Consider the following 14330-nt stretch of genomic DNA (forward strand, 5'->3'; position numbering starts at 1 on the left):
ATATATTAGCACACCTAGTACCGGAAGGTGTCCCAGCACTATTAATACCAATTATAGTAGGTATTGAAATGATTAGAAATCTAATTCGTCCAATAACTCTATCAGTACGATTAGCAGCCAACATAATAGTTGGACACTTAATAATATCAATAATTGGAAATACAGGAACAATATTAGAAATTATTGGGCTTTCAATACTAATTTTAGCACAAATTATATTAATTATTATAGAAACAGCCGTAGCATTTATTCAGTCTTATGTATTTGCCTTATTAATTGCTATTTATTCTATAAAATCAAAATAACTAATGTCAACAAACCAAAATCACCCATATCACTTAGTAGATCAAAGCCCATGACCAGCAACAGGAGCCGTTAGAGCAATAATATTAACAACAGGGATAATTAGATGATTTCACCAACAAAATATAGAACTATTATTAATAGGAATAACAACTATACTCCTTACAATAATTCAATGATGACGATATATTTCACGAGAAGGAACATATCAAGGATTACATACAAATCAAGTTATAATAGGACTACGATGAGGTATAATTTTATTTATTATTTCAGAAGTACTATTTTTTGTATCATTCTTTTGAGCATTTTTCCATAGAAGCTTGTCCCCGACAATTGAACTAGGAATATTATGACCACCAAAGGGGATTACTCCATTTAATCCAATACAAGTACCTTTATTAAATACAGCAATTCTGCTAGCCTCAGGAGTAACAGTAACATGAGCCCATCATGGACTATTAGAAAAAAACCATTCACATACAATGCAAGCACTTATATTAACATTAATATTAGGAGTATATTTTACTATTCTTCAAGCATATGAATATTATGAATCCCCATTTACTATTGCTGATGCAGTATATGGATCCACATTCTTTATAGCAACAGGATTTCACGGACTACATGTTATTATTGGATCAACATTCCTAGGGGTATGCTTAGCTCGACACATCTTATGCCATTTTTCACCAACACATCACTTCGGGTTTGAAGCAGCAGCATGATATTGACATTTCGTAGATGTAGTATGGTTATTCCTTTATATTTCAATTTATTGATGAGGTAGATAATTTACTTAGAATATTTAAAGTACACTTAACTTCCAATTAAAAAGATTATAATAAAATAAAGTAAATAATTAATGTAATCATAAGTACCTCATTATTAATTATAATAATCACATCAATTGTAATAATATTATCCACACTACTATCAAAAAAAATAATTACAGACCGAGAAAAAAGATCACCGTTTGAATGTGGATTTGACCCAAAATCCTCAGCACGAATTCCATTCTCTATAAAATTCTTTCTAATTGCAGTAATTTTTCTAATTTTTGATGTAGAAATCGTATTACTATTACCAATAACAGTTATTATTACTAATTCAAAATTAATATATTGACTATGTGTTAGACTCCTATTCCTATTAATTTTACTTTTAGGTTTGTATCATGAATGAACCCAAGGATCACTAGAATGAGCATGCTGGAGTAATAGTTAATAATAACATTTGAGTTGCATTCAAAAGGTATTGAATAATTCAATTTACTTTATTAAGCAAGAAGCAAAAGCAATCAGCTTCGACCTGAATAAATTGGTATATATTACCCTTGCTTACTTGACTGAAGCCAAAGGAAGGCGGCATATTAATGTTAATAATAAAATTAGGATTATCTCCTCAGTTAAGGGGTATACTATTAAGTGGGGGCTGCTAACTTCCATCTTTAGTGGTGAAATTCCATTAATACTCTTCACATTATTTCTTTAGTATAAAATTACATTATCTTTTCATGATAAAGCTGGACTTTAAATAAGTTCAAGAAGTGTTTACAGAATTATTTTATTCTTCCTAATAACTTCAATATTATGCTTTATTATAAGCTATATAAACACACATAAATTATTAATAAAATTACTATTAAAAATGAAAATATAAAATAAATATTAAAATAGTTAGAATGTATTAGTTGGATATTTAAAGAACCACTCCTTATATATTTATACACTCCCTGCCCCCCATAAGTTCACTTCATCCATAATCAATAGCCTTAATATATAGACCTCCAGTAATAAATGAACTACCAATTAATCCACCAGAGGATAAATAAGGTAAAAATCATATTCCTCCTAATAAATAGTATATTATTTTATTATTAAAAAATGGATAAACTTCGAACAAAAAAGATGTGATATTATATCCAATTCACCCTCCTAATAAAATACAAATAACTGCCCCTATCTTCAAATTAAGAGGAATAATAATAACAAAAACAGAAGGAAAAACTAATCATATTAATCCAGAACCACCTACAATAGATAATAATAATAAGCCTAATATACCTTTAAACATACCTCACCCCCCATCATCAGAAAAGAATTGAAATGATGTACCTCTATAAGATTTACCAACTAAATAATAATTTAATTGAAAACTATAAGCTATGGTTATACCCGTAGAAATTCATAATAAAACAAATATTACTAAATTAAAAGAAGATATACTTAATATTTCCAAAATTAAATCCTTAGAATAAAATCCAGCCAAAAATGTTATTCCACATAGGGCAAGACTAGAAATTATTTTACAAGAAATAGTTATTGGTATTTTATTAATTAAACCCCCCATACAACGAATATCTTGAACATCACCTATAACATGAATTACTACACCAGCACATAAAAACAATAAAGACTTAAATATAGCGTGCGTCAACAAGTGAAAAAATGATAGCTCCTTTAATCCCATAGATAATGTTAATATTATTAATCCAAGTTGTCTTAATGTAGATAAAGCAATAATTTTCCTTAAATCATATTCAAAATTAGCACCAACCCCAGCTATAAATATAGTTAGCCCCGATAATAATAAAAGTACCCTACCAAGAACAGTATATATCAATATATCTCCAAAACGAATTAATAAATAAACCCCAGCAGTAACCAAAGTAGAAGAATGAACTAATGCAGAAACTGGGGTGGTGCAGCTATAGCTGCCGGCAACCATGCAGAAAACGGAATTTGTGCACTCTTTGTTATTCCAGCAATAATAATAAATCTAGTAATTAATATTATATCAAAATCAGAAACTAATCATAAATAATAAATATAATTTCATCTACCATAGTTTAATATTCAAGCAATAGATAATAAAATAAATACATCACCAATTCGATTGGACAGAGCAGTTAGTATCCCAGCAGAATAGGAACGAACATTCTGATAATAAATTACTAGACAGTAAGAAACTAATCCTAGGCCATCCCATCCTAAAATAATTCTAATAATATTAGGAGAAATAATTAAAAACATTATAGATCCAACAAATAATAAAACTAAAATAATAAATCGATTTATATTATAATCCCCCTCTATATAAGAACCTCTATAATTAATAACCATAGAAGAGATATATATAACTAAGCCTATAAAAATTAAAGATATTCAATCAAATAATATTGTTATAATAATACTAGAACTATTCAAATTAACTATATTTCACTCAATAAAAATTGTAACATCCTTAATTAAAAATATTATCCCTAATAATAAAATTATTCTACTAATCAATAAAATAATTGATACTATACTTGTAATAAAAAAATTAAAAACCATTGATTTAAGAACTTTTAGTTACCACTAAGTCCACAACTTACTATTCTACTTAAACTACTTAAATATTTTAAATTCAATGAAATATTGGAGAACAAAAAATAATTAAAAAATTTAATGGAAATAAATGACAAAATAATAATAAATATTCACGAATATTACTTCTTCAACAAGAAAATACACCAGAATAGTATATTCCATGCTGAGTATAAGAATATAAATATAAAGTATAACCAGCACTTAAAAAGAAAGTAATGCAACACCTACAAAACTAAAATAGGATCACCCAATAATTCTATTTAATAAACTAATTTCACCCAGCAGGTTAATAGAAGGAGGGGCAGCCATATTAGTAATTCTTAATATAAATCATCATAAAGATAATCTAGGAATATAATTAATTATTCCCCTATTAATTAATATACTACGACTACCTAATCGTTCATAAGTAATATTTACTAGACAAAATATCCCAGAAGAACAAAGACCATGTGCTACTATTAAAGTAAGTCCACCATTTATTCCTCATGCTCCTATAGTTATAATCCCTATTAAAACAAGACCTATGTGTGATAGAGATGAATACGCAACCAAGGCCCTTAAATCAATTTGACGTATACAAACAAGACTAATTATTCAAATTCCAACAACTCTAATACCAAATCAAAAAATATTATATTTAATAGCTAATCTCTCAATACAAGAAATAATTCGCAAAATCCCATATCCTCCAAGCTTTAATAAAATCCCAGCCAAAATTATAGACCCACTAACTGGAGCCTCAACATGAGCTCTAGGTAATCACAAATGAACCAAAAATATAGGTATTTTTACTAAAAAAGCAAACACCATTCTAATATATCAAACAAAATAATTTATATCAATATTAATATATCTAAATATATATATATATATATATATATATATATATATATATATATATATATATAGACCACCCACCTTATAATTTAACATAAAAATACCAACCAAAAGAGGTAAAGAAGCAAGTAATGTATAAAAAAGTAAATATACCCCCGCTTGTACTCGCTCTGGTTGCTATCCTCACCCTAAAATTAAAAATAAAGTAGGTACTAATGATCCCTCAAAAAACAAATAAAATAAAATAAAATTATTCTTATAAAAGTTAATATTAATAATAATAATAAAATAATTAACAAAAACATAAATCTACAAGGATAAAAATAAATAGATATAATACTATTTCTAGCCACTATTATTAAAAAAAATAATTCAAATACTAAGTAAAATTAAGGAATAAGACATCACATCTAATCCAATAAAATAACCAGCCCCCCATACTCCGATACCAAATCACACTATTAATAAAAACAAAAAACAACCAAAAACAATAGAAATTTGAACCACCATTCATAAAGAACTATTAAATCTCAAAAGGATTAAAAATATAAAATAAAAAATATATTTTAACATTTTAATAATACAAAAGAATTAAAATAATCATTACCATGAGTACGTGTAACTGATACTATAACAGATAGACCAAGAGCCCCCTCACATACACAAAATGAAATAAATAATAAACAAAAATAAGCTTCTTCCTGATTATTAATAAAATAATAAGTTATATATAAATATAAGGATAACACAATAAATTCAAGTCTTAGTAGGGTTACTAATAAATGCCTACGTTGAGAAATAAAACATAAAAATCTAATAAATAAAATAATTAATATAAATAATACTCTTAACATAAGTTTTTATAGTTTAATAAAAACAATGGTCTTGTAAATCATAAATGAATTAATAATTCTAAAAACATCAAGGAAGATATAATTATATCATCATTAGCTCCCAAAGCCAATATTTTTATTAAACTACTCCTTGATATTAAAATACAATTAATACTAATTACTATTATATTATTATTAGCACTAATAATACTATATATAAAACATCCACTATCTATGGGGATTATACTAATTATACAAACTGTTACTGCATGTCTAACAATATCAACATTCCTAAAATCCACATGACTTTCCTATGTATTATTCCTAGTATTTTTAGGAGGAATACTAGTTCTATTTATTTACACAACATGACTTACACCAAATGAAATATTCAAAATAAGAACAAAAATAATGACTATGGGCGTAACTCTAATATTATTATGTTTATTTATATTAATAATAATAGATCCATTATTAACCCCCTCAATACTACAAAATATAGATACATATACAACCTGAAGAAGTACACCCCCCCTACCAGGAATAAAATTATATAATGAATCCATTATAATAATAACTACTATAACAGTAGTATATTTATTTATTACATTAATTGCAATTGTAAAAATTACTAGACTTTCACATGGGCCTCTAAAAATAATTAAATAATTACAAATGACAAAGCCAGCACGGATTTATCACCCCCTACTTAAACTAGCAAATAATGCATTAGTGGACTTACCAGCCCCACTAAATATTTCCTACTGATGAAATTTTGGTTCACTTATAGGAATGTGTCTTTCAATCCAAATCTTAACAGGTCTTTTTTTAGCAATACATTATATTTCAAGAACAGATTTAGCCTTTTCTAGAGTAATACACATCTGCCGAGATGTAAACTATGGATGAATACTACGAACTATTCATGCTAACGGAGCCTCCATATTCTTTATTTGTATATATATACATGTTGGACGAGGGATATATTATGGATCCTATTTATATTTTCACACATGATCTATTGGGGTCATAATTATATTAGCAACAATAGCAACAGCATTTGTTGGATATGTACTACCATGGGGTCAAATATCATTTTGAGGTGCCACAGTAATTACTAACTTACTCTCGGCAATTCCATATTTAGGAACTATACTAGTTCAATGAATTTGGGGTGGATTTGCAGTAGATAGTGCCACACTGACTCGATTCTTCGCCTTCCATTTTTTATTACCATTTATTTTAATAGCAATATCCATAGTTCATCTACTTTTTTTGCATCAAACCGGATCTAATAATCCACTATCTATTAATAGTAACATGGATAAAATCCCATTCCATCCATACTTCTCCATAAAAGACACATTAGGGTTTATACTTATAATTTTAAGATTAATACAACTCTCATTAATATTTCCAACAACCCTAGGAGATCCTGAAAACTTTACCCCTGCAAATTCACTAGTAACCCCTGTACACATTCAGCCAGAATACTTTCTATTTGCATATGCCATTCTACGATCAATTCCAAATAAACTTGGAGGAGTAGTAGCACTAGTATTATCTATTATAATTTTAACCTGTTGTTCGCCATTACCTCTGTGTTTGGGATTACCCCAGTTTATTCTACTACGTACATTAGTCGCAAGCAAGGAAATGGGGTGGCAAAAAATATGTTAGTAATAATAAAAATTACAAGATAGAACTTACCTATGATGATTCAATCAATTAATCTATATCCCAATTAGAAATCTCCCCGCTTCGGCCACAGTCGTGACCAAGGTAACGATTCACACAGTTCCTTTCATTGTTCTTGAATATTGCCCGGTAACCGTTCATGACTTGCCTGACATGTTACACCCCTGCAGAGAATGGTCTTCAGTTAAAAGGTTAACCTAAGAAGTAGAAATCGACGAAAAATGAGCAAAAGACAAACATAAATCATATTGAAACAACAGGGTTGAGTTTGTTCTACTGTCGATTCTGTAGAGAATATCCTGAGAAAGCAATTCCCCTGTTTTCTGCAAGGCATGAGACTGCTGTAATCTATATTCAACCGTTTATGCTATTGCTGTCCAGCTTTAGAGAAATCGGAAAGACCTTTCCCTTTTTTAGATTCGCGTGCTGCACGCTACCTTCAATTTCAGAAGTAGTAAATTAGTTGGAATATATTTCCACTTTTTTTTCTTCGTGGTTTATTGATTGAATTTTACGATTCCTGAAAAAATTTGATAACATGAGAAATAAAAATAGTACAGTACATTAAAATCTCAGAAGATACTTATGGCAGTTTTCAAATCTTTGAAGACGATAACACACTTGGAAAAATTACTACCAGAACCTGTTGTGATTCGTACTACAATTTGAGTTGTAAGTCAGCCAGCCTTCGTGGCGGAGTAGTTATCATACCTTGCTACAACGCCAGGTGTCCTGGGTTCGAATCCCGGGCTGGGTATGGGTGCTCTTTGTGAATGTCCCTTCATCAATTTAGTCATATCATCATTCATCCTCATCTTCGCGATTACCGAAAAGTAGACGTAAAGCGAAGAAAATAAACTAAAACAATCAATTGAGTTGTAGGTCCAGTAACTGGCTAAAAGTACACATAAGTGTTACATAAAAACTTTATTAAGTAATTATGTTTTACAACAGAGAATAGAAAAGATGTTACAATTGCACACATGGTACACATCGTATTATATTAGGAACTTGCGTTTCTCCGATGTGTGGTATAAGATACATTTCTTGCTTATTCCCAGAATAATTTATTTGCTTTTATAGCATTTCTGGCTTATCTGGAAACTTCTTTGTAATGCCTCTTGACGTCAACGTGTAACAGTGCGCTGTAATATTCTCCTTTGTAAGAAGGATATCGTAAGCTGGAATAGATTTGTCGTGTACTTACATGTGTCATGTGCAATACGGAATAACTATTTTTAGCAATTTATGAAGTGAAAAACTATTCTTGTAGAATAATTATGTCGAATTCGCATTCCAGGCACCATCTCGTATATTCCAAAATTTGTTGTTATGTGGTGTGAAAGTTTGTTTGTGTTTGTATTTTTTGGTTTTACGTCGCTTGTCTGTCACATTTGGCAAATCGCGACGATGGGGAAGAGAGATAATCTAGTAAAATTGACACTCAAAGAACATCCATGCCTAGGCCGGTATTCGAACTGGGGAGAAATCGTTTGTGAGATGAAAAGTCGATCACTTAACGCGCTCGGCCACCAAGCAATCTTGCGAAAGTTCATATTATATATTATTTTCACATAATGTGTATATATAAAAAATATATAACACTGATGTGGTGTTCACGTATAAAAAATGCTTTTTGCGTTTTAATTCAGGACGTGCCCTTCATTGGCAAAGGATTAAGATAGCAACCCTATTAATAAACAAACTCTCAAGCAATATTTTCAAAGACATTGGAAGTGAACAACAACAACAACAATAACAATAGTAATAATAATAATAATTATTATTATTATTTTAATTAGCGGCGAGGTTCATCACCTAAACCTTGTCACTAGGTACATAAGAAAATATAAGTACATATAAAGTAATAATACATGAATACAAATAATCCTGCAATTAAAAATATACTCATTATAGTAATAGTAGTCATTAAATAATACAAATGGGAAACAAAAAAAATGAAAAACGGCAGAAATGTAGAAAAATATAAGTAGAGAAAATCTGAGGAGAAAAATACAAATATGAAGGTTAACATAAGGTTGCCTTGAAGTAAAAATATACGTCACAGTATTTCGACAATGTAAGAACACTTAGTGAGGGAAAGGATAAAAACTAATGCCTAAAGACTGAAACCAACGATTTCCAATTGTATGCTCCATGATAGACCTACGTAGACAGAAATTTCGAACTGTTCATTTAGTATTTTGTAAATACTCGCAGATGAAACGAAATATATGCTTCCTTAATATTTAAATTGCCTAGGGTTTCAGACAATTGGCATGCAATGTAGACCTCCAAGTAGTATATAACACACTGAGATCCAAAAATCAAAATATTTATGTTGCAGATACAAATGTTTCATCAAATTATTAAAAAGTGTCTAATCCTTTTGAGTTAATTTCTGTGAAATTAATGTTGAAGTTTGTTTCAAATCCACTTTATGCGCAGGAAATCTGGATTGAACCCACAGTTTAAAGTGAAATCCAACTGACTATATTTCTCTACTGTAGACCCCTTCATTAGAGGCGAAAGATTTACAACCACGCCATCTGGGTGGCCCTTCTGAACGTCAAGTGAATCAGAAACGTCAAATTGACACTACAGTGCGATCATTTTGGCTTCGTGCCGAGATAGCGCGTGACGATGTGTGACATGGCGCAGACATTCTCGTCCCGTAACATCTCGCTTATTTACGCACATATCTTTAGCATGTAGACAATTATATTTACATTGCATAACGAGTACTAACCTGTGTTATAATAGTTGTTCGAAGTTGTTCACGCGCCATCTCTGCCCAGAGCCAAAACGAACGCACTGTATTTGAAGACAAAATTTACAAATTTCTCGTATGTGTCCAAAAACATTTGAATATAAATAGATTTTATACCTGACTTAGCTGTTAACATCCAATTTTCCTCTGAAATGACCCAATTAGATAAGTGCTTGCATTTTGTGAATGTTTTAGCATACTGTTTGAAGTAGACATTATCTATTTGCCCGTGCTTCTAACTATACTTATTCTAGCACTGCGTTTCTAGAGAATACTTCTTCTGTTTCGTCTTCAAATCAACTACTCCACTGTGATCCGTTCGGTTAACGCACTTGATTTGAAGTAAAATTACAGGTTTATCGCAAGTTTAAACACCATTACGGGTAAAAAGAAATTTGTTCACCTGAAGACGACAGAATAGGAACGTAGTGTTAAAATAAATATACTTAATATACTTGATAATGGACAATGTTCAATTAATATTGCATGCTAATGCCACTAACATTCAGTAAAAATCTGTTAACTATTTAATTTACAAAAAACAATTTGACATTCCATTAGCGTCACATCAAGCTTGCATTTTCAAAACAAACTAAATAAATTATAAATTTTTTATTACAACACTTTCAGCAAAAAGAAGCAAATTGTTCACTATTATAATCAGGTGTGCACATGAACTATTTAGAATGCTCAATATTTAGCTAGTTTGAAGCCATAAAAATTCTTTAGCAATTTGTTAGAAGCTAGCATACATGAACATTTCAGACAACAGCAAAAAGTAAGGGTAAAGCAAGGATATGTAATAAAGACACAGTTTTCATATCATAAGTATAAATACTGTATGAAAATATTAATTTGTTGGGAACATTTCTGGAAATAATGTGCTGGACCACTGACAGCAAAATATACATCCTCTGATGTATATTTTGTTCACTATTCACCAAAAGTTCGTGGACTTTGTCTTATACTACACTACCTATAACTGAAGCACGTGTAGTTCCCATATTAAATGTTGACAAACATGCAGAAGTTAATATCAGAGTGTTGTGAAAATATACTGAATATATCATGCCAATTAAACCCAAAATGGAGTGACAGCATTGCATAGCAAATAAAATATCTCTTTTTAATACAGTTGCGTATTATTTTAAACAGTTATGTTTCTGCATTTGTTATCATTCAACTGTCTTCACTTTATTCTGAATACCTTCTCTTTGTAGTAGATGGAACCCACGGGCTAAATGTATGAAAACGGAGAATCTGGATTCTAGGTTACAAGTACAGTCCCCGGCAATAAAAATGGGACACACTACGTTTGTTGTCTAACCTTACGGCGATAGGTGGATTTGGATAGCAATAATATTAATATCAAATATTAATATCAAATTATTATCCTGTAGTTTACGGTTATTACAAGCATAAGAAAACAGTTTTCGTTGTGACGTTTCAGGAGAACACACGCTCCCTTCATCAGACATTTATTTTAAGTTTGACTAAAGATACAGTTATAACAATGGTTTGCAATTTTTTAAACAAAAAGAATCCGTTATATAATGCATGTTGTCAATGTTACATTGTTGTAATATAGCAACTCAACTGTGAAAAGAAGCAGTTTGTTCTATTTTTATTTTAGATAAAAAATTTTGATCACATTATTTTTTATTTAAAATTATGAATCCTAAATATCATCAGGTAATTCAAAGTCATCATTGTTTTCACAAAGTTTCTTGATGGTTTCTGTTATATTAAATTTTAAAGATGGTGGCTTACTCCATTTGTGAAAGAGAAAACTCCATACTGGATCTATGTTACCATTTTGATTATTTAATTTATTCCAGTGTTCTTCTGCAATGAACGAAGCTTCCCAGATATTCAACTGTATGTCTCCCGTCAATCTTTTTAAAACCCTTCTCTTTTTAATCAAATGCTTATGGCAATTCTATGTTGATCCATGTTGAAAATACTTTCCTTCGGAAAGTTTGGAACCAAGTTTCCTTCTGTGTGGGCTCTTCTCTGCCCAGCCAGGGAGGGACCAGGACGAAGTGACAAATGAGCCAGCCCTGTATCCCTTCGACTGGACACGGTCCATCGTCGCCGAACTAATTTATGTAACATGTGGCAGAAACTGTAGGATCCAGAGAATGACCAGGAGATGCTGTTCTCACGGTTTGGTAAAAACAACGCCGAACGATTTCATTGGGCCAGGGGACACGTGATCCACCAAAAGCTACAGTTTTTGGGAAATAGTTTGGAAGAGAGGACAGTGTGTGTCGAGACTTGGAATAGAGAGTGCGCCAGTAACTTACACGGTAGAGGGTGTGCATAAGAGTTCGAACCCGGGATAGTATTGTGCTATAAGTATACAGTCGTGTGTGGCGATAAGCGCCAATCATGTGTAACAAGTGTATCCTTTTGCTTGTGTAAGTATGTTAGGTTTATGTCTTTATTAATTAAATATGTTAAAATCTATATTTGTTTCCCTTATCTGCAAGGTTAAGAAATTAAGTATCTGATCATTGGTAAATGCAACGGGTAAACAAGACCAGGTAACGTTAGGTCGAGCTCTTGGCTCATAAATTCCCCTAGCCTCCCTGGCCGAATCCTGGAACGGACCGTTAGTAAAACACCAAATCTGTTGTATATGGCCATGCCCTTGAACAGGGACCTAAATTAATCAAATTGAACAGTTGCAATTAACATGATCAGATCTTAATTTGCCGTCTGTTCGGGAGTGTTGCATGCGCGTCATCCTCACAGCATGTAGAGGAATAAAACAGGCGATAAGTAAGGAGTGAGAGTAGGGAGTGACCCAACCCAATTGGAATTTCTAAATTTCTAAATATTAATAATTCACGAGATTTGGTGACTTTTTAAGTTTAACTAAAAGGGAATTTTTTTTTGACTGTTGCTCTTAAGGAAAACTCATTTTTTAATGATTTATTAGTTATGCCCAGAACTCGCGCCATGGACGCCGAACTTGCTACTTTTATTAGGGAACAAATCGAAGCAGCCGTCTCCCCACTTAAGGAAATTATTCAGCAACAAAGTGAAGAAAATAATCAACAAAATGAAAAAAAATGCGGAATTAGAAAATAGGCTACGAAAGCAAATTGACAATGAAAAAGAAAACATCAAAGGCATTGAAAGTGACATAAATGACATACATGAGAATATTGGGGGAAAGGACGATAATCCAGGCGTAAATGGGAAGCTTGATGTTATTGATAATTCGGTGAAGGAATTAAAATTAGAATTAACGAAGCAAGGAGACCAATGAAGAAATTCAAACAAAAGTAACCATCTTGCAAGAAAGCCATAGTAGTCAAAGTAAACATTTATTGGGTCTAGCAAGTGAAATTGAACAAATAGATGGGGGAATCCGCGAATGTTTTCAGTTAATAAATCAACTTGAAAAATCAAAGGAGCCAGAAGATTCTCCGCTAATGAATCCTCAAGTACAGGTGCCTGAAGTCGATAACGACACTGCTCACAAGTCAACATGTGGATGCAGAAGGGATCATATTGATATTAAATATGAGACTATTAATAACAGGAGTGTTCCTCAGTCCCGTGCGGTAACTAATCAAAGGGTTCGCTGCGAGGAAACACGAAACAGCTTTTGCACGTCAAGAAGGGGACAAGTGTCTTTCAGTGACGATGAGGGGTCTGTTCTTGATGCACCTTGCGGTAAGAATTCCGGAGGGCAACTTTCCCACAATCATAAGATTATTAAATATGGAGATCTGCAGAGATTCCCAAAGTACAGCGCGGCGCGCACAGATTATCTCGCATCTCAGTTCTTGCAGGACCTTGAAGAGTCATTCGAGCTATTGGGTGTTCCTGAGTCCGAGTATTTAAAATACATACCACTACTTTTGCGGGGGGGTAGCAAAAAATTGGTACCTTCAGGTCAAGCACAGCATTGTAAACTATAAAACGTTCAAATCAATGTTTCTTGCCACTTATCAGTCCGATTCGTGGAAATCGACTGTCCTGGCCAATGTAATGAGCGCTCGTTACCAGAAAGAAAGCGGAAAAACCATGCTGAGTTACTTATGGTCACAGATTCATCTCCTTAACAACATTCAACCGGACATGTCTGACCAGCAGAAAACTGTGCTTGTGGCCAATCAAATGCCTAATAAAGTGAGAGAGGCTTTATTAGTTCATCCGTATATCAGTTTGGAAATGGCGGCAGAAATTGTGTCGAGATTCGATGCAATTTATCATAATAATGAGGATGGAAGATACAAAGCAAACAATAGGGATAGAAATTTCAAGGACAATAGAGAGAAGGGAGACCGGGTCTATGGAACCAGGAAAATAAACATAAGGACGTCAAAACCGCAAAGGGGCGCTGGTCCGGTGGCAGGCAGCCGTCCTTCAAGCCCTCCGGTCAACTCACGCTTTCCACCATATAACATGGTCAGCAGAGAGGGGAGAGAACAAAACAATGCTAGACAATGGGGTAGGAATTTCGGAGACAGACAGTCTGATCGGAATTTCAGAGGA

General features: G+C 32.0%; 1 pseudogene; it reads left to right on the forward strand.

The window, feature by feature from the left end:
* The first annotated feature begins 308 nt into the window (after positions 1–308).
* On the forward strand, positions 309–1085 carry LOC145982309 (cytochrome c oxidase subunit 3 pseudogene; annotated as a pseudogene).
* The last annotated feature ends 13245 nt before the right edge of the window (positions 1086–14330 follow it).

This window comes from Lepisma saccharinum, unplaced genomic scaffold, assembly GCF_977018435.1.
Source record: "Lepisma saccharinum unplaced genomic scaffold, izLepSacc3.1 HAP1_SCAFFOLD_93, whole genome shotgun sequence".
Taxonomy (NCBI): Eukaryota; Metazoa; Arthropoda; class Insecta; order Zygentoma; family Lepismatidae; genus Lepisma; species Lepisma saccharinum.